Source organism: Drosophila albomicans, chromosome X, assembly GCF_009650485.2.
Source record: "Drosophila albomicans strain 15112-1751.03 chromosome X, ASM965048v2, whole genome shotgun sequence".
Taxonomy (NCBI): Eukaryota; Metazoa; Arthropoda; class Insecta; order Diptera; family Drosophilidae; genus Drosophila; species Drosophila albomicans.
The window spans coordinates 15,929,147-15,950,840 of record NC_047627.2 but is presented as its reverse complement, the minus strand read 5'-3'; the positions used below and the strand labels follow the sequence as shown (position 1 = coordinate 15,950,840).

At 37.5% G+C, this 21,694-nt stretch overlaps 1 protein-coding gene across 1 annotated transcript in view; it reads left to right on the top strand.

The window, feature by feature from the left end:
• The window catches only part of LOC117578271 (uncharacterized), a 75,124-nt gene that overhangs the window by 21,657 nt on the left and 31,773 nt on the right, over positions 1-21,694 (top strand). Inside the window, exon 3 of the mRNA XM_052003159.1 lies at positions 10,532-10,662. The gene's annotated coding sequence lies outside the window, so the exon portion shown is untranslated. The remainder of the gene's footprint in view (positions 1-10,531; positions 10,663-21,694) is intronic.

Below are 21,694 nucleotides of genomic sequence, written 5' to 3'. Positions count from 1 at the left end.
AGTAGTTTTCACCTTTTCGAAAGTACTGGCACACATTGCCCCAGATTTTTGCACTTAATGGATTGCAATATGAGAAGAGAATAAATATTGGTATTCTACATAATTTTTGAAGTCACCAAACCGAATATACCATAAACTTTTACTTTGGATTTAAAAATAAATCGATTTAAAGCTAGTTAATTTCTAGGTACCTTTAATAACAGAAGCTGGAGTTGCGATTTTTGGTACTATAGTCTAAATGGTTGGGATCAGATAAAAATTGTAAAAGTTATTTAAGAAATTCGAGCTACGGTATATTGATTTGGTGTATTTTTAATTTAATACATACTACATTATTTTGCTTTTATTGAAAATGGATAGCGGCTTTCTCACAGTCGAGCACACTCGACTGTAGCTTTCTTGTTTTTTTTTTTACTCAAAATAAAAATCACTTTCTACGCTCACTAATTATTAGTTAGTTATAAATAGAAAGTTCTGCACTTCAATTTGTAGTCAATTTTTCATGTGCAGCGGGTGTTCGAAAGTCGAGCCCACTCAACTGCAGTTGTCTGTTGTGTTGTCGGTTGGACTTGAACCGTCGCAAGTCGTAAAAGAGCGTGAGTCAAAGGACTCAATAAGAAGCAACAGCAGCAGCAAAGAATACGTATGTATTTCCTTTAAGTAGCTCATTATTTTTTGCCCCGTTAACTTGGCAATGTGCATAAAACTGTTTCTTTCAACTCACATAACTGTTGTTGATTGTTGACTGTCGAATGTGTTGTCAATGGAAATCACAAAGTGGATTGATAGCAAGCGAAGGCGACAGCAAAAGTTGAAACACTTTTGTTTGATTAGCAGACCGTGATGGATACAATTCTGATTTTCTTTTTGCTTTAAATGGCATATTCTTGTTGTCTGTCTGCTTTCTCTTCCTCCCTTTCCTCCCTAACTCACTCTTTTTTTTTGTCTGTTAAGTTCTTTCCTTCAGTTTGCTGTCTGCTCTTTCGACTGACTGTTCAAATTTATACTCGAGTCGAAAGGCGCTCGAATTAAATTAGAAGCAACTTGTCTTCACCTGTGTGTGATGCCTCCCAATCCCAAATCTCTTCTACCAGAAGTATATATCGTATATACTGTATATCTGGAGTCAGTTTGGTTGGTTGGGTTGAGTGCGGCCAAAGCATCGCTCACCTTAAGCACATAATTACAATTCTGCTTTATATTTACGTGTATTTATATTGCCTTTTCCTTTAGCTCGATGTCGACATCGCTTCTCTCACTCTCTAAAACTCTGCAATAATATCTACAGTACAACGAAGCGGCAAATACCCTGCACTAATTTTGTTTTTGGCTAGATTAACAGCAATTTATTGAATAGCGGATAAATTTGTTATCTGATAAATTGCAATTTAATTAAGTAGTTAAGTAAGCAAGTAATTAACAGTGGTAATCAAACTAGATTATTATAATGCATTAAAATAAAGTTGAAAGTCTAATACTCAGTATTTTCAGTTCCTTCAGTATTAATATTTCATCTTTCTTTTGAGAAAATATAAAAATTTAAATAAAACAAAACATTATTCATTCATTCATCATTCAGTTAAATATTTTATATATTTCGTTTCATGGCATTAAAAAAGTTGAAAATTTAATTAGAATATTATAGAAAAATATAACATGAAATAAAAAAAAAGTGTTTTGGAATATTATATTGTATGTATTATAAAAAATACAATATTAAATTACAGAATAAGTTTTGGAGCAGCTTAACGTGTTACTGATCTAGATTACTAAAATTTAACGATAACTAGCAGAGATAATCATTTATTCAGTAAAAGCACATTAATATGGAATTTTTCGGGATTTACGGTGAATAGTTAATTCACTTTTGATTTCAATAATAATACTTTTAGAATAGAGCAGCTGAATATTGATAATGTTCAACTATTAGTTGACTAAACTTCGCTACAAATTATTGTATAATTATTGTAAAAGTAATAATGATAGCTTGGCAACATTGTATGCTTTTAAACGATTGACTCAGGAATATATTAGCATAGATAGCTAAGCTAAAGATCGAATTGCAATGCAGTCAATATGCCCAGCAACAAAGATCAGAGTCATTAAAGCCTTAATTTGAATGGGAAAAGAGTAAAAGGTAACTGCAACGTTGCTAAAGCAGCGTATGTAGCAGAAATGTGGTTGAAATTGTGGCAGTTTTCTTTCCTTATCCTCGCTCCTGTCTCTCTCTCTCTCTCTTTCTTTCTCTGTGGCTCTCCAGCGACTTGAACTATTCTCTGTTGGCTTGACAGCTGTCTGAGCAGACAGAATTCATTCGTTTCTATTTAGCAAGCGTCACAAGTCTGATGACTGCGTTGTGTTAACTCTCTGGCTAAGAGAGTTGAGCACAGCATTCACAGTTGTATACACCTACACCATACACACACACACACACACACAGATACGCAGCACGCACACATAGAGAAGAGGGACTAACTGGGCTCGTCGTCGACGACGACGACGACGACGACGTTGTCGACATATTTCACGTTGATGTATGGTTTAATTACATTTGCGTGGCGGCATTGCGTACGTGGATGAAACGCAGCCAGAGGGAAGAGGCGGAAGGGATAGAGACCGGGTTAAGGCATTCGCTTTACTGCTAACCCCAATTCGGCGTGCTTATAATATCCATTGCAAATAGCGGGGGAATAGGGGAAGCAGAGGGAAGGGGATGATGTCTCCCAGCGTTTTTGTTTAGCTGTCGTCGTCGCCATTACCAGGCGACGTCTTGGCATCAACAACAGCAACAACAACAGTGACAAACATCAAGATAGAAGACTTGCCTCAAGCGCTCATAATTATGAAGCGAGTAAGCAGCAACTTCTCTCACACTCTCTCTCTCTCTCTTTCTCTCTCACACTCACTCTGTCCAGACAACTGCTGCTTCTTCCTTTATGACTTTTACACATCTTTCGCCTGTATTGCGTGCAGCAACACAAAACTTTCGCTCTTTCACCTCGGGCCACGGCACAAGTTTTTCCGCTGATTTTTGTTTTCGGCATGGGGACTTCGGTGCGTATGAGTGATGCCGTCGCCACGTCACCGCCGGTTATGGGTTAAGTGGGTATATTATTAGGTTTGTGGGTCTTTAATTGATGTTAAGCACATAGTTGAAGTCAACTTGTCACTTTTATCACTCTCTTGCAGTCTTCCACTCCTATTTTGAGTTTGCAGCTTTTTCATTACCAATACAACTATAATTTGCATTAAATAAGAAAAAATAAAACAGATTCGCAATCTGAGAAAGAATTATCAACAACATTTTCCTTCCAACTTCCAATGAGTTTGTTTACTCTCCGTGCAAAAGTTGCTTTTAAAGTTGCATCAGAAGTTGATCATTAATTGAAGAATTCGTAGAGTAGTCTTCTTGTATAAAATCAACAAGTTCATCAAATAGAACTTTGTTTTAATATAAATAAAAAACTAGATTTTGGCTAGAATTGTTTATATAAATTTTTTTAGCTCACGCACTCTTTATTTTTACCATTGCTATTGTTCTGCTTTTGTTTCATAATTTTTTAAAATATTTCTCCCGTTGGACTCTCCTGATATTCAATTTCTTCGCCTTTACCGCCAGGCTCTCTAGCTTTCTTTATAATTTTTTAATATATGTTTTCCCCTTTCTTAGAATAACACCCACTTTATAGTACATTTAATTATAATTATATAATTTTTGGTTTATTTTCTTTTGGCCATCAGATCTACTCCAAACATTGTTTCACTTGCATTTCGCCTCTTTCTTTTTTTTTCTTATTTATTTTATTTATTTATTAGCCCTACATCTATTTTAATCTTTGATTTTTGTGCTGCTCACGCTTAACTTTTATACATAAATAAAACTTATGTAGAGCTGTAGAATTTTCTGTTTCTTGCGAGCAATTTTATGCCTCTCTCTCTTTCTCTCTTTGCCTATATCTATCTCTCTCCACTACGCCAAATTACTTGGCCATTCATTAAGGCTAACCTCAATTTGACCACTCTTAAATTTCAGTCAAGCTCACACACATACCATACGTGGTTAGCTACTCTACTCGATTGCAGCGCTTTCAACTTTTGACTTAGCACAACATCGAACAGCAAACTCCAAACTGCAAAATTTCAAGCTCGTGTCCTTCGTCCTTCGTCGGTCGCTCAGCTGGCTGTTAATGTTGCCTTCTCATTACCTCTTAACCGTTGCCATCTGGTTTCCGGGAAAAAGAGTCGTAGCAGGAGCTGGAGTAATAGGAGAAGAAGGAACAGTCTACTTCTCTCTTTCTCTCTCTCTCTCTCTCTGTCTCTGGTCACATTGCTCGCCTCATTAATGAGTCGCCTTCATTTACTCCACTTTTTGCTACTTTTCGTGGCTATCGTTGTTGTTGTTGTAATACCCTTTGCTCATTTAGTGCAATGCAGCAGTGTGACCAAGTCAACTAAAGGCTCTCCGTCCGCCTAATGCAACTACAATTATCCAGCAATTTTGATCAAATTTTAAAGGGCAGGTTCATTGAACTGAATACACAATATATATATAGGAATAGGTTACAGGCAACTATTTATTAATTAGGAAATCATTACTTGATCTGGCTGGAATAAAATGTATATCTTTAAAATGAAATGTATACATTCTGTGATTTTGTCATATAATTTTACAAATTCATTTTAAGTAAACTTAATTTAAGTAAACTTAAAGGTTCTATATAATAGATCGTTCCCAGAATGTGTTCACCTACTTAATATATAGAACAACTTTGGTTTTAAGAGTAATTCTGAAATAAAAAAACACATCAAATCAAAAATAGAGAATAATTACCATAAAGAAAATGAAATAGATTTCTTTATTTAATTGATTTTATTGTATTAAAAATAGATTAGAAGGTAAGTAAGAAATATCAATAAAAAATGTAGAACACTAAATGAGAATAAATTTAAATGTTTACTTTATTTGATAGACTATAACTAAATTAACGGAAAAATGCAAAAAATTTTATTTACAAGCAAAAAAAGAAAAAAACTTTATTTAGTAAATATAATACAAATAGCTGAGAAAACTTGTAAGAAAATACAATAGAATTCTTTGCCTATTTTATTTTCTTGAATACAAGTTCGAGAGAGAAAAGGCAGCAAACAACTCATTCCGAGAATAATTACACTTCAATTACTTGAAAAACTTAAATTTAAATTTCTCGAAGAGAATTCAAGTTTGTGAACTGATAATTAAGAAAGAAGAAAGCGCATTCAGACTTCGGTATCATAGAATTTTGGAGCGACAATTCTTGGCTTAGTGTTGCTTCAGCTTTCAGCACATTTCATTTATTTATGAGGAAGTTGACTTTAATTAATGTATTTATCGCTCCAATAACTTGCACATAACTTTCCAGATAGTCTGAGGCAGCTTTCTGCGGGGGCGACGTTTAAAAAACTTTCTGTCAACCCAGCAAGTGTTCATCTCTCTTTCTCTCTCTCTACCTCTGCTCCTTCCCCTCTCTCTCACTCTCTTTCTCAGTTGAGCGCTGTGGTCATTCGCTTTTCAAGTTGGCTCATTAGAAAATCTTTGTAATTCGCCGTCGCATTGTGTGGACAGCGAACTTGTTGTTGTTGTGTAAAAGTTTGGGCTTAAAAGCTCCAGCTGCAGCTTGGAATTGTAAATTATATTTACTTATTTGTTGTCGGTGTCAGTTACTCTACCTGCTGTCTCCCTCTCTCCCCTCCTGCTTGAGAGACACGTTTCGTTGAGGGCAACTTAATAACCCGTACCCATGGAAGCAGCTCTCTCTCTCTCTCTCTTTCTCTCTTGTTTCAATGTAGACAATTAGGTACAGAGCGAAAGAGAGAGAGAGAGAGATAGAGGGAGAGATATAGGTATGTAAGGCAGATTGAGTGGCTTCGACTGCTTCCCTTCCCTTCTCCCACAGCTTTTGCGTATCCGCTCAAATTATGCGCACTTTACATTCTGCGGCTTTCGGAACTCAACGAAATTCTAAAGTGGACGAACTTTGGGCCATGCTTATTTACTTAGTTCTGTGAACGTGAATTTAACAAAATCATTTTGTATCTTAAGCACAAATGAATTACTTAAGTATCACCGGCAACAACGACAAGCTTAAGCTCACGAGCAAAAGATTGCCATTGTTGTTGCTGTTGTTGTTGTTGGTCAGGAGGAATTCTGACAGTCGCAATTGTTTTGCGGCCAAGACTGGAAATTGCAGAAGTTACCAACTGAACAATTGAAACAATGACACACAGATAAGCAGCCTCTAAGCAGATGAATTGACGGCGAGCAACGAAAGCAAAGAAAGACCTTAAGGTGTGCTCAAGCTCAAGGAAAGCAAAGCAGGCGGCGGCAACGGCGTCTCGGTAATAGAAAAGCGATAAGCGTTTTTGTTGTTACAATTCCTGGGAGAGTCATTCAAAAAGGTCACCTAGACCAAGACTAAGAGCAAGAGGAGGGGGAGTGCTGCTTGAATTGGGCAATTGAAGGTCAAGGGTAGCCTAAAGAAATGGCTTCGAAGAAGGTACCAAAAAAAAAAAAAAAAAATGTAGACAAAACTGGCAAAAAATAAGGAAAACGAGACGCTTCGCTAAGCACGTGGTTAAGAGGCGTGGTCAGGAGACGAAAGAGATGGGGAGGAGAACTAGGGGAAAATTGTTGAGTAGCACGCGGGCACATTAATATGATTAAAGGCAGCTCATAATTGAGCTCAATTCGTTGGGGTTACCGGCAAGTGAAAGAGAAAGAAGCAGATAGAAAGAGAGAGAGAGAGGGAGCGATTGAAAGTTTGCAGAGTGTGCGACGATGCGATAACCGAATAAAGGCAAAATGTCAGGTAGTATCCATAATAGTAGGTAATGGGATTGGAATTGCGGAATTGTGGATTGAAGATGAGGAGGATTTTTTGGATTGGGATTTCTTGGGAATTAAGACGAACGAAACTGGAATTGTGCGCTAGTGAGAAACAATAGCATAGAAAAGAAGGTTAATGAGAGGTTGATGAATAGACAATGAGATGATATTACACCAGAAATGGCTTGGAATTCAAAAGAAATGCAAAAGGCCAATGCTGGCTAGCCAACAGCCCGAAATGAAAAGGTTCAAGAGAAAGGGCAACGAGAAAGAGACTCGAGACTCGAGACAGCGAGTTGGGTTAAATGCGAGACAGTAGCAGTCTAATGTACTTAGTTAAGAAACTTCAGTTGGCACAGCAAAAGAAATTAATGAGCACTTGATGAATACACAATGAGTTGATATTGCACCAGAGATAGAGAGATGGAGCGAATAACAAATGAATGAAATGAATAAGCCAAACTCAAACGCAAACGCAAACGCCAAAGCGCTAGTCAAATGAACAATAGCACGACACAAAAAATAAAAAGGTTTAGCAAAATGCCAGCTAAGTGAATATGAAATGACTCGCGCAACAGACAGCGAGAAATCGAAAGAGACATTGAGAGAAGAGTCGCTCGTTTTCTATGCAGTTTTGTATTCCCAATTTCCGCGCTTCCAATTCCAATGAGAAATCAGTTGCTCCCGAAAGCGTGCTATGCGATTTTTTTTTTGTGCACTCACTTTTTGTTGTACAATTTGCTTCCATTCGCTTCGTTTAAGTTCTCTTCAATTTTTTTTTTTTTTTTGGTAATAAGAAATCTAAGAAGTTGCATACCACATTTTTATTTGATTTTAATGGCAGTTTGAAACTACGTTTTATGGGTTATTGTAGTGAATTTTGGAGCTGATCAGTAGATTGTTAAGAAAAGCAGAAGGAGACATCTTGGACTCCATAAAGTATAGTATATTTTCTTGATCTTGGTATATTTTAAATATAGCACTATATCAATATACCAATCAATATCAATATACTAAATACAGCCTTTGGTAAATGTATTTATTTAGTATTTTTCGGTATATTAATTTGGTATATTTTAAGTATAATACCGCACTGCGGATATCTCACAGTCGACCACACTCGAGTTAACTTGTTTTTATACCCGCTACCCATAGGGTAGAAGGGTATTATAACTTTGTGCCGACAGGAAATGTATGTAACAAGTAGAAGGAGGCATCTCCGACCCTATAAAGTATATATATTCTTGATCAGCGTCAACAGTCGAAACGATATAGCCATGTCCGTCTGTCCGTCCGTCCGTCCGTCCGTATGAACACCTAGATCTTAGAGACTATAAGAGATAGAGCTATAATTTTTTTTCGGCAGCATTTGTTATGTTTGCACGCAGATCAAGTTTGTTTCAAATTTTTGACACGCCCACTTCCGCCCCCGCAAATCAAAAAAATCGAATAACAAGCGTAATTTTAAAGCTAGAGTTGCGAGTTTTGGTATATATAATAATAACTACAGTAGTTATGATTCCTGATTTGGTTGCGATCAGATAAAAATTGTCGAAGATATTAAAGAAATACTTTTGTATGGGCAAAAACGCCTACTTACTATGGGTCTTAGTTGCTTTGGCCGACAATCTGGTACATTGTGCCGTCTATGGTATATTTTGAATTGTGTACTATATCGATATACCAATCATATCATTTGGTATATTTTTAGTATTTTTTTAGTATTTTCGATATATTTTGAAAATGATACCGCAATATTTTGCCTTTATTAAAAATAGGTAGCGGGTATCTCACAGTCGAGCACACTCGACTGTAACTTTCTTACGTGTTTTCAATAAATTTTGTGTTTTTTAGTTATTGCATTCTAGATTTTTATACTATTTTAATAGTATTTTGAACATATGTTTTATTCGATACTATAGCAAAATTGTTTTCTTTTTTGCAAACTAGTTTTCTTATATCTGAGTTGGTCAAAATTATATAGTAAACTTAATCTGAAATTGAAAAACGAATATATTTAGGATAAAAAGCCTTCTTCTAGAAAGGTCGATAGGAAAGTAATAAAGGGAGAACCCTATTCTATAACATATTGCAATATTGTAAATCGTTGTGGAAATAAGATCGTGAATAGCGATTCATTTCGATGTTTCCTTGTGCCATAAATATTTGGGCGAAATTGCAGTGCAAATGGTTATTTACTATAGGCCTTTGGTAAAATGAAAATTATCGCTATTTCTCTCTTCTCTTCGTTCTCTCACACAAAGTGATTAACTTGACTTATTATACGAATGCAAAAAGGGAGAAAAAAAAACAAAAAAAACAAAAACGAAAAAGAAAAACGACTTTTGCGGATTGTCAAGTGATATAAACACATGCGTTTGCCAAAAGAGACGACGATACAAAACGAGATAAATGAGAACTTGATAAATTGATATTGCTGCAGTGGAGGATTGAAAACGTAAGCAAAGAGTCAAATCATTGCATGCAGAGTTGTTGTGGACAAGCCACTTACCTACCTTCTGCTCTGTCTTTGCACTACATTCTCTCTCTCGCTCCTTCTCTCTTTACCTCGCTGCCTTCTCTTTTGGAGTGCTTTCACTGGACATTGGCATATTTTCGGGAGGGAGGGGGTCTTTCGCTCGTGCACTGTGCAGTGTAGCATACTTTTGGGCGCTAACCGGGCCCATAACCCATTATCCATTATCCGTTGCCCAAATTGACTGGCTACGTTCTGACATGAAAGCTGCGCTTATTTCACTTTTCCACTTGGCTACCAGTGCACACGCAGCATCGGCCAGAGAGGAGGCAAAGGCAGTCAGTTGAAAATCCCACCATATAAGTTTATACAAATGACATCCGGCTCAAAGAGTGAGAAAGAGAGGGAGAGAGGAGCATAGCTTGTTCTCATTGTTGAATGATGTATGTAGCTTGGGGCGCCACGCCAGTCACGAGCACGCAAATAGCAGACATAATGCTGCTTGCTGCTAGTGAATGTGCTCGCTGCGAACGAGGTGTAAAATCATGTTTAAGCAGCAGCCAGGCGAGCCAACACACGCACACACACACACATGCGCACACAGACGGAGAGACAGGCACGCATGCAGTAATTTATTTGGTACGCGATGTTGCGATTAGTTGGTCAGCTCAATGGTCGCAACTGCAACAAAATTGCAAATTCCCTTTTCCCTGTTTCATCTCTGTCTCTCTCTCTTTCTTGCTGCAGGCGTATGTTTTGCTAACTACCCGCTTAACATAAAACCGCTACAGGGTATATAGTATTCTTGGCAAAAGCAAACCCAAAAAAAAGAGAGAAAAAAAAATGGAAAATGGATAAACGAAAAAAGCAAAAGCTGCTGCTCGTTACGGCAAAGCGTATCAATTCCATCATGCGTGTCCTTTCTCTATGCATGCGTGTGTGTGTGTGTGTGCCACTCTCTGTGTGTGTGTGTGTGTGTGTGTGTGTGTGCTAAATGCCGCAAATTGAAATATGGTTTTCGATTTTCAGTTTATATGCAGTCATCTATAACACAACTGAACCGTGCCCCATCTCTTCTATGCGTGTGTGCGCGTGTGTGTGTGTGTGTTTGTTTATTTTGTGTTGGTTTATCGTTATTTCGTTTACTTTATAAAATTCCAAGTCGTTCATTTTTATGCATGCTTCACTTTCAGCACACAACATACAACACACAGCAGCAAAGCAGCTGCCAGTTGCCTTACATCGAACGCTTCGTCAAACCGGGGAATGCTGCACAACTATCGATAACGATAACTTCTTTTATCGCTTCAAGGAATTTCGCTGTGTAAGTATGACATTTATATTTCTTTTTGCCAATATCTTTGAAAAGTAAATCGAACCTTTCTGACACAAAAGTTGTGCGACGCTTTCATTTCCATTTCCTTTTTTAAAACATTTTTTTTTTGTGTAAACTAACCTATGACTGATTGATGTGAATGATTGACATGACATTTTCAACACAAGAAAAAAAAAGAAGCTGCGCTAAATACGCTTGCTTTATTACAATTTCTTTCAGTTTTTCAAATTTTACATTTTTGCCATGAACTTAGTGTATTTTACATATTTTTCGTCAAACAACAATTTTTATTGCTTATATTATGCACTCCTCAAATATGTCCACAATATGTGCGTTGTTGCTTTTGCTGATTTTTTTTTTAGGGTATTCGATCTTTGACTTTGCTGCAAAATTGCAATTTCTAAGTGATTTTATTTTTGGCAATTTCGTTGTTGTTTTTTTTTTTAAATTTTTTTTTGTTGGGGGCCAACGTAGTTTTGTGATTGAATAACGGCTTAGCCAGACCATTGTATGCATATATGCCAAAGTAAATATAAATATAAATACACACACACACATACACAAATACCAACACACACATTGTAGTATTAAATCATACAATTGGTCAGGAGCGCGCCCCACAAAAAGCGGGTAACAAATTTGTGAAACTGAATCGACCTCGATATTGCCCCCTGCCCTTCGCCTAGTCGCTTCGCTTGCACCGCATGCTGACACATTTTGCCATTCACTTTTCACGCTCACATTCACACACATACATACGACCACTCATACACACACGCACACACGCGAGATTTGTGTATCAGCTGCGCGTGAAAATAAAGCGCAAAATTTGCATGCTTGTATTTGTCAAGGTTTACGCTTGGCATATACCCTGTAAAAACTATTCGTTTGAAGTCAAAGAAAGTTTGAGGAAGAGAAGCATTTGCTACTTATGATTAAAACGAAAAACTGAGAAGTACTTAAATTTTGTAGTGAAATCAGAAAGTTTAGTAGTAAATTTTAAGAAATAGAACATTTTTGAATAATTAAAATGTAAAATAATATTTTAAAATTGAGTTTGAAATTTGTATTTAAAATTATGAAGTTCCTAATCAAAACAAATTATTGGATTTAAAAAAAAAGTTTTTCTATTTCGACGTTTTCTTTAATATATTGTAATATAGTAAATTTAAATTAGCGATGCAAATTTAAAGTAATAACTGCATAAAAATAGAAAATATGGAATAACATTATTTCTCTGTTTCATTTAAAAGATTGTAATAATAATAAATAAACATTTGTGATGAAAATTGAAAATAACAACTGCATAAAAATATAAAATATGAAATTCTTCATATATTTCGATATATTTTATGTATAAAATTGAAGTTAACAATTGAATTTGAAAATAGTCAGACAAGTAATTTTTGCATTGCTCATAAATATATATTTGTTTTTAATAAACTTTTTTAATTTCAATAGTTTCCAATATAATATTCAATACAATGTCTAATAAAAATAGCGATTATTGTATATTATTAAAAATGTGCGCATTTTGTGATTTTCCTATTTTGTGTGAAACTCAAATCTTCTCAAATTTTTGGCCAATTTGCAGGATATACATTAGTCTCTCGTCACTGTTTAGCAGCTGGCATTTGTTTGGGTTTCATTTGTGAAAAAGTTTAGCTGTTTTTTTTTTTATTTTTTATTTGTTGGTTGCTTTATAAACTTTTCGATTTCAGTGAAGTGGTTTGAGTGGGGTTAGGGGAGTGGGAAGAGAAGAGAAGGGGGGGAAACAGAGTTGGGTGCAGCTGTATGTCTATTTTTGTCGTTCGATTCGGTTGTTAGTTGTTGCCATCAGCTCGTTGTTGTTGTTGTTGGCGGCTTAGCTAAATTTGCATTTATTGTTAAAATGTTTCATTTCATTTCATGTATTTGGCGCCCCAAAGCCAAAGCCAACAACAACAATAAGAACAACAACAACAAAAAGTAAAACTCCAATCCATTGGACACGTGCGTGAAAATGCGGAAATGCACGATTCGATGGCTCCGTTCACATTCACTTCCACTTCCACTTCTCCTTCGATCTCACTCATTCACATGTGGTTTTTCCCCTTTATTTTCTCATTCATTCCATTCCTGTTTCATTTGCTTTTTTTTTTTTTTGGTGGGTTATTTTTTTTTTTCGGCGACGGCATCAACGGTGCGGTCTATTGGTCGATTGGTCTATTGGTTTTTTGGCTTTGGATTATGACAAAGTTTGGGCAAGTGTGATGCGACCAAAAGTGGTTCAGGGGTTGCCCAACAAAATGGTTGATGGGTTTATTAAACTCCCACACATAGCGCGTGGGTGTATTTTGATGCTTGTGTGTGTGTGTAAGGTTAGCTTTTGCTGCTATTGCCTTTCAAAGTGATGGAAAACGAGACTCGCAAAGAGTCGCTGAAGCAGAGAAATCAGCATTGTCATAATGTAATCGGCTTATATGGGCCACACATGCTTGAATACTTATGGTTATTCTTCTACACACACATTCAGTATATATTATATACTATAAATGCGTGCGTGCTAGTATATATTTATAATTTGTATATTAGTATTTCACACTCTGCAACACTTGCTCTGCGATTTTGCTATTTTAAGCTGCTGGCTAACAACAACAAAACGTAAAAGTCTTGAAGCTATGCCAAATTTTGTTTCATTTTGAATACCGCAGGGAAATACTTGAACACATTAGTTAAATAAGTAAATTCTACATTTTTGTGAAACTATCAACAAAGTTGCAGCAAATGTGCTTAAAGAATAACATATCAATCAATTATAATAATTGATTAGTGCTAATCAAGATATATAAGATTAATTTTTATTCAAAATAATAAACATGTTGTGGATCACCACAGAACTATCCATATAAAACTGAAATTACATTTTTTGTTTTAATAATTTATTCATGTATGCAAGTGCAACTTTTATTTGAATTCAAAAATATTAAAATATTATGTAGATCTATAACTGACAGATTTTATTACCTTTCTACAATTTAAATAATTTATTTAACATACATATTCAACCGAAATTTGTAATGCAATTTCACAGCAAAGTCATTAATTTAGAATTTGTTCATTTGTTGTATTTTAACTTTCACAAGAAAGCATTTTAAGCCTTTACCTGAGCAACCAGTTGTTGCTGCGACAGCGTAAATATTTTATAAGTACTATTTGCTGAACATTTCTTTGGACGTAATTTGTTAGTTTTGTGATATTATTTTGCTGCTTGCTGCATTTGAGACCCCATGAAATCAACAGATTGTTAAAGCTCTTTAGCCAGAGTTAAGCCAACAGCACAAAGTTCTGGCAGCAGCAGCAAAACAATTGCAAAGCGTGCTTGCCTTTTCCTCGCCTTGAGTTTTTCCCTTAATTTCCCTTTTGCAGTTGTGACATAAGCAGAGAGCCAGAAGGCAGAAAGAGCAAAAGGATTGAAGCGAGTATATAACTTAATTTGGGTGTTAACAAGTAACCGAACAACAAAACAATGAACCGACCAGCAAAGCGGGCAAAACAAACAGCATAAGCCGAGTCACACAACTGCCCAGAACTGGATAGAGAAAGAGGGAGAGGGAGAGCGAGAGAGAGAGAGAGAGAGAGGTTGACACGTGACTGACTGACAGTTGTGTCCTCCTCTTACAAAAAGTGTTGCATACAATTTCGGGCGTTGCGCTTTGTGCTGAATTCGTTGAGCTAACTGACCAAGTGACAAATTGAATGACGACTGCAATGACTGAACGGATAGACAGAGACAGAGACAGAGAGAGAGAGAGACAGACAAACAGACGGACAGGCAACATTTAAAAAGGCATTTCGATTGCATTTCCCCATTCATCGCTCATCGCTCGTAATTGTAGTGTAAAAACGAACTTCGTTCTTTATTTCTCTTTTTTTTTTTTGGTTGTTGTCAGACAAAAAGGCAAATGGCAATAACTGTCATTTGCTGGCGACCTACTAAATTTTGCCACACTGTGCGTGTGTGAAAATTTGCTGACCTCTGCCCAAAAAAATAAGGGAAAGGAAAAGCCTATAGCTAACACAAATGAGACAAGCGCACGTAATGTGCGTGCTTCAGAGACAAAGCAGGAAGAGTGCCAAAGAGAGAGAGATAGAAAAAGAGACGGAGACAGAGACAGACACACGCATACTTGTGCAATAATTGTGTGCTTGTAGCGCCCATTGCATAATTCGTTATCTAAATTCAGGTTGTAGCTTGTCGAAAATGCCTTCGAAATGTTATACTGATTAAATTTTTTGCACGCCAGACATAAGACACAGAAAGAGAGAGATAGAGAGAGAGAGAGAGAGAGAGAGAGAGAGATGGCGTGTGTGTGTTTGTGTGTGTATGGTGTGGGAGATACTGAGACGATGCTTGCATTGAAAATAAAAATCCTTCAGCTGCTTAACACGTTCCAGGGCATGAATGAACGTGCTGGTTACATGTGCGAACACTGCGATACGTATACGCGATATTCGCTCCCTTTGCCTCACGCAACGCACGTCCTTACGTTTCGATTTCGTTGGCTGGCCGTGTAATTTCAAGTTGCTGGTTCGTCAGACACTGAGACACAATCCATGGGAGGCTTCGTTTGCCTCGTTGTTTATGCATTTCACAAGCCAGCGAGAGAAAAACGCAACAGTCGCCACTGGCAGCAAACTGAAGCACTTCTTTTACTCTCTCCTCTCTTCTCTCTTCTCTCTCCTCTCTGCACACGTACTTCATTCGCTCTCTCGATGATGCAAAAGATTACCAACTTGCTTGGGCATGTGATACACAACAACAGCGAAAGAATGCACAAAACAGTAAAAAAAAGAAGCAAAAGTTTTCTTTTTCTTTTTTTGATATATTTTTTCTATGCTTGTGGGTCATTATGCAGTCAACAGCAACAGCAACAGCAATTCCCCTCAACTCTGCCGCTGGCAATGATTCCTTTTACGCTTCCGAAAAGCCGCTGGCACCGAGAACTGACAGCGCCAGAGACGCGTCAGTTATATGTTTGTGTGGTTTGAGTTTGGTTTGGTTTTTGGTTTGGCTTACTTTGCATCCATCGCTGGCCCCAAAAGATTTATTTATTGCGGCTTTTAAGTTCCGCTCTGCACACACACACACTCTGTAGTTGCTCTGCTTTCTTTCCACGCCGTCTTGAGTTGGGTCTTTGATTTGCCAAGTTGAGTTCTCAACTTTGCAAAAGAGCTCTGTAGTTTGTTTTTTTTTTTTTTTTTTTGCTGTTGGGTTATCGTTTTGGCAACCACACGACGCCGTCACGAACTCGATGAGTGATTTACTTAACTGATGCACGTCCAGCGCTACGAGTAATGAGTCTGCTAAAGCGACGTTGACTCTCTCACTCACTCACTCGCTCTTGTGCTGTTTGTTCAAATGCAATGCAGCACAAAAGCCAAAGTGGCGTGTCAATTTTGAAGTTGCTTTTGGCTTGAGTTGGGTTCGCTTACAATTCGTTGGCAGATATAATGTAGAGACAGCTGAGGCAGCGCCCCAATCGCTTTTGATTCAGACGAGTAACGAGTAGCTAGCTAAGTTGCTTGCTTTTCGTGTAACGAGTTACGAATAATACTTAGAGAGTATAGAGTAGCGAGTAGTGAATATTATCTCAGTCGCTAACTTATTTGCGGCGAGTAACGAGTATCGAAGTTGCTTGCTTTTCGTGTGACCAGGACTTAGAAAGTAGCGAGTAACGAGTAGCGCCAAAGAGGCGTGTCAATTTTGAAGTTGCCTTTGGCTTGAGTTGGGATCGCTTACGATTCGTTGGCAGATATAATGTACAGACAGCTGAAGGAGCGCCCCAATCGCTTTTGATTCAGGCGAGTAACGAGTAGCTAGCTAAGTTGCTTGCTTTTCGTGTAACGAGTTACGAACAATACTTAGAGAGTATAGAGTAACGAGTAGCGAATAGTGAATATTATCTCAGTCGCTAACTTGTTTGCGGCGAGTAACGAGTAACGAAATTGCTTGCTTTTCGTGTGACCAGGACTTAGAAATTAGCGAGTAACGAGTAGCGAATATTATCTTCATAAGGGGTGAGCTGTATTTTGTGGTGCAAATATGAACGATATTGGAAAACTTGGTATAATTGTGGTAAATAGAGATTGTAGTCTTAAGTGAAGCGCAAGCACATGTTAATATAGCTAGCTTTTTGCAACTTACTCTGATTCTAACAATATATCATAAATATGATAAGAATTAAACATATAAATAAATTTAGCTATATTTCTACTTTCTTCTTTTACTTTACATTATTCACTTTATTGTATTTGATTATTTTATTTATTATTTTATTGTATGTATTTATATAAAAATATGATTTATATATAAAAGGAAAACAGATAAGAAAATGTAACTAAATTTATACATCTCTATTTAATTTTTTTTTTTTTTAGATATTACACTGTATTGTATATTTTATTTATTTTTCATATTGAATATTATTTTTTGTAATTTCGTAACTTTTTTTTCTAATATTCTATTTAATTTATTTTTATAAGTAAGGGAAAGTATAATGGAATAAATTTAATTTACAATAAAATAGGAATAATACACTATTATTTATTATATTTGCTTAAAATAAAATACAAATTAAATCTAAATTACTTACGAATGATTCGTTTCTGAGTTTTTAGCAGCGATCGCAGAGTATTCATGCAATTAGTGAGCAATAATTGTGGCTCGTAACTAGATGGCAGCCCTTAGTTAGTTGTTATAGATGTAGTTTGGTGAAGCAAACTGTGTCCCAATGCCAAAATATGTCCGATTTGCTAATTGAAGGCACTTGGTCATTATCTGTGTGTGATACACATTCGCAATTCGCAATTCGCATTCGCATTCACAGCGCTGCTCGCTGCTCGCTGCTAGCTGAACAACACTTGAGAGTTGCCAGCTTGTTAGAGACGACGACCTGAAATAGAGAAGACGATGGCGATACATAAAGAGAGGGATAGGAGAGGAGAGTAGGGGGAGAGGCGAAACAACTTGTCTCGCGCTGGCCTTGTGCCAATCAACGACAGCGTCGCCTCAGCGTCACCGCCACTTGTGGCAGTGACCCAACTCTGCCTCCCCTTCCCTTCGCCCTTCGCCCTTCCCCCTTCTCCTCATCGAGAGCTCAGACCCAGCTAAGCCGCGCCCCTGTTGTGCTTGGCATCTTTATTGTGTTGCACACAGACAAACAGACGGACAGACTGCACATGTGTGTGTGTGTGTGTGTGTGTGTAAGACACAAAACTATGCAGGACGTAAATATTTAGTGAGTGCATCAAAATTCGTGGCACAGAACTTGGATTTGTATCTTGTTTTGTTGCCTTGTTGCTTTTGCTTTAGCTCTGCTATTTTAAGGCTTAGTCCGTCACTCCTCCCCTCCCCTCTCCTATGACTTATCATCTCATGTCTCAGAGTATATTTCTATTTCTACATATATCTGTTTCTTTAGCTGTTTCTGTTTCTGTTGCGTTATTTCTGTTTTAGTTTTTTCTTTTTTTTGGTTTTTTTCCTTTTCACTTAGTTTACCTTACATTTTTCATGATTTTTTACATGTGTTTTCTTCCATTTTCATGTCGTTTTCCGTTTGGTTTTTATGTTGCGCACAACAATTTTATGTTGGTTTGTTGCCTGCCTGCCTCCTTCCTCCTGCCTCTTTCCTCTATCCCCACTCTCTCCCCCTTTGCTCTCGTGGCGTCTTTGTACGTGCTGCTGTTCTAGAAAAATGCACACAAAATTCTTCATTTGCTTTTGCAGCGACGTCGACGCCAACGTCGACAGCGACGCAAGCTGAGCCCGAGCTAAGAGTTTCAATTGAATTTAGAGCTGAGGCTTTTCTCTATATATACATATATGTATACCTACACACTTATGCACACACACATGTATGCGTCAGTGTGTTTGTGTGTGTGTGCGTGTATGGGCATTCAATCATTGCAAGACTCAAAACTGACGAAGGGGCCAAGTTGGCTGGCTGGTTGAACGATTCTCTCTCCCCTCTCCCCACTTCCCTCTCTCTCGTGCTCTCAGGGTTGAGTTGAATTTTCGCCCCTCGCTCCCTTTGTCCTGCTGCTGACGGATTTTCTTGCATTTCTTTTGCATTTTTTTCAATTTTTTTTTTTTTTGCTGTATAGAACGTTCTTTTTTCAATTTATTTGCTTGCCCTACAAAATCACCAGCTAAGCAACAACAACAAAAACAACAGCAAACAGCTGCTCTTTAGAGGGCGTAGGAAAGGAGAGGGGTGGGGAGGAAGGGTGCGCGGGGCGAGGGGCAGGGTCAGAGAGGACGTGCCTGCGCTACAATTTTTGCACTGAAATTGTTTTTATACCCGCTACCCATAGGGTAGAAGGGTATTATAACTTTGTGCCGGCAGGAAATGTATGTAACAGGTAGAAGGAGGCATCTCCGACCCTATAAAGTATATATATTCTTGATCAGCGTCAACAGCCGAGACGATCTAGCCATGTCCGTCTGTCCGTCTGTGTGTCTGTCCGTCTGTCCGTCTGTCCGTATGAAACACTGGATCTCAGAGACTATAAGAGATAGAGCTATAATTTTTTTTTCGACAGCATTTGTTATGTTTGCACGCAGATCAAGTTTGTTTCAAATTTTTGCCACGCCCACTTCCGCCCCCGCAAATCAAAAAAATCGAATAACAAGCGTAATTTTGAAGCTAGAGTTGCGAATTTTGGTATATTCAATATTTACTATAGTAGTTATGATTCCTGAAAATTTGGTTCCGATCAGATAAAAATTGTCGAAGTTATTAAAGAAATACTTTTGTATGGGCAAAAACGCCTACTTACTAGGGGTCTTAGTTGCTTTGGCTGACAATCTGGTATATTGTGCCGTCTATGGTATATTTTGAATGTGGTACTATGTCGATATACCAAATATACCATTTGGTATATTTTTAGTATTTTTGCAGTATATTCGGTATATTTTGAGAAAATACCGCAAAATATGTTTCTTTTATTCAAAATGGGTAGCGGGTATCTCACAGTCGAGTACACTCGACTGTAGCTTTCTTACTTGTTTCATTTTCCCTTTGGCCTCTTGGTGTCGGTCATCCCCCCTCACCCCCTCTCACCAACCATTTCGAATCTTTCACTCTTTCGGGCCACCACAAACCTCCCAAACTCTCCCCTTCTGGCCACCTTGTTCCCTTCCCGGTTTTCTTAAAAAACACTTTAGCCTGGGGCACTATTTGTATGCAATTTTTGCTATGCGCAGAACAAGTGCTGACTGACTGACTGACTGACTCCTTCGCTCTCTCTCTCTCTTTCTCTCGCTCTCTCGCCATCGCTCTCTCTCCCGCGCACTAATGGGTTAACTTGAGTTTGTTACAATCTAACCCAAGGGCCGCTCAAGTGGGTAAGCCTAAGCATTTGTCTGACAACGCCCCAAGCTCAAGGCTCAAGGCCTTCAAGGATAGAAGAAGGCTACAGATGGCTAGAAGGCAACCAGGCTCAAGTTCAACTTGTTGGGCCAGCAAATTGTGAGGCTTTGTCGAGTTATTGTTGACCAATCTGTTTCATTCGCTGGCTGGCCAAGTTTGCAACTTCTCTGCTCCCCACCTTACTATCTCTCCCTCTCTCTCTCTTTCTCTCATACTTTCTCTGCTGAGTGCAGACAATTGGGCAGACTTATGTAAGCAGAATTAGACATGCATAGCTCGTCGCTTGTAGTGATAGCTTTGCAGTTGTCGGTTTCATCTTGTAAGCTATAATTTGTAACCCTCTCATCCTCTCTCACTCTCTCACTCTCTCTGTCTATCTACACACACACGAGACGAGTGTGTAAACTTTTCTTGAAATTTCTCTTCACAAATCTTTTGCTGATTTACAGTTGCTTTCAGCTGTTTTTCTTTCCGTTCTCTCGTATCTTAATCTGTCTATTGCATACATATATTTTACTCCATTCCCTTCCTCTCTCTCTTCTCTTTCTATATCGCTTGCTTGTTTGCTTTTGTTGAAATCATCATCAAGCTTTTGCACAAGTTTTGCTTTGCTCTTCCATGTAGTTGATTTTCGGACTGTTCTTAATAATTTAAATTGTTTGCTTTGGCTTTTACATTGATCTTTTTTCTTCTTTCTTCTCGTTATGCTTTTCGAATTGTATTTCTATTTTTCTTTTTTTTTTTACTTTGCTGTCGAAATTCTTTGTTTTACTTTTCGCTTTACGCAATTTTATAGTTTTCTATAATATATTCTTATAATCTTACATTTTGTTTTCAACTTTGTGATCTCTTTTTCCTTGCTTTATTTAAAGACTTTTTCGGTAATTTCTTTATTTTACTTTTTATACCCGCTACCCATAGCGTAGAAGGGTATTATAACTTTGTGCCGGCAGGAAATGTATGTAACAGATAGAACGAGGCATCTCCGACCCTATAAAGTATATATATTCTTGATCAGCGTCAACAGCCGAGACGATCTAGCCATGTCCGTCCGTCTGTCCGTCCGTCCGTCCGTCTGTCCGTCCGTCCGTCCTTATGAACACATAGATCTCAGAGACTATAAGAGATAGAGCTATAATTTTTTTTCGACAGCATTTGTTATGTTTGCACGCAGATCAAGTTTGTTTCAAATTTTTGCCACGCCCACTTCCGCCCCCGCAAATCAAGAAAATCGAATAACAAGCCTAATTTAAAAGCTAGAGTTGCGAATTGTATATACAATGGTATATACAATTATTGTTATATTAGTTATGATTCCTGAAAATTTGGTTGCGATCAGATAAAAAATGTGGAAGTTATTAAAGAAATATTTTTGTATGGGCAAAAACTCCTATTTACTAGGGGTCTGAGTTTCTTTGACCGAATCTGGTACATTGTGCCGTCTATGGTATATTTTGAATGGTGTACTATACCATTTTTTTTTAGTATTTTCGGTATATTTTGAAAATGATACCGCAATATTTTGCCTTTATTAAAAATGGGTAGCGGGTATCTCACAGTCGAGCACACTCGACTGTAGCTTTTTTACTTGTTAATATTGTTTTTCA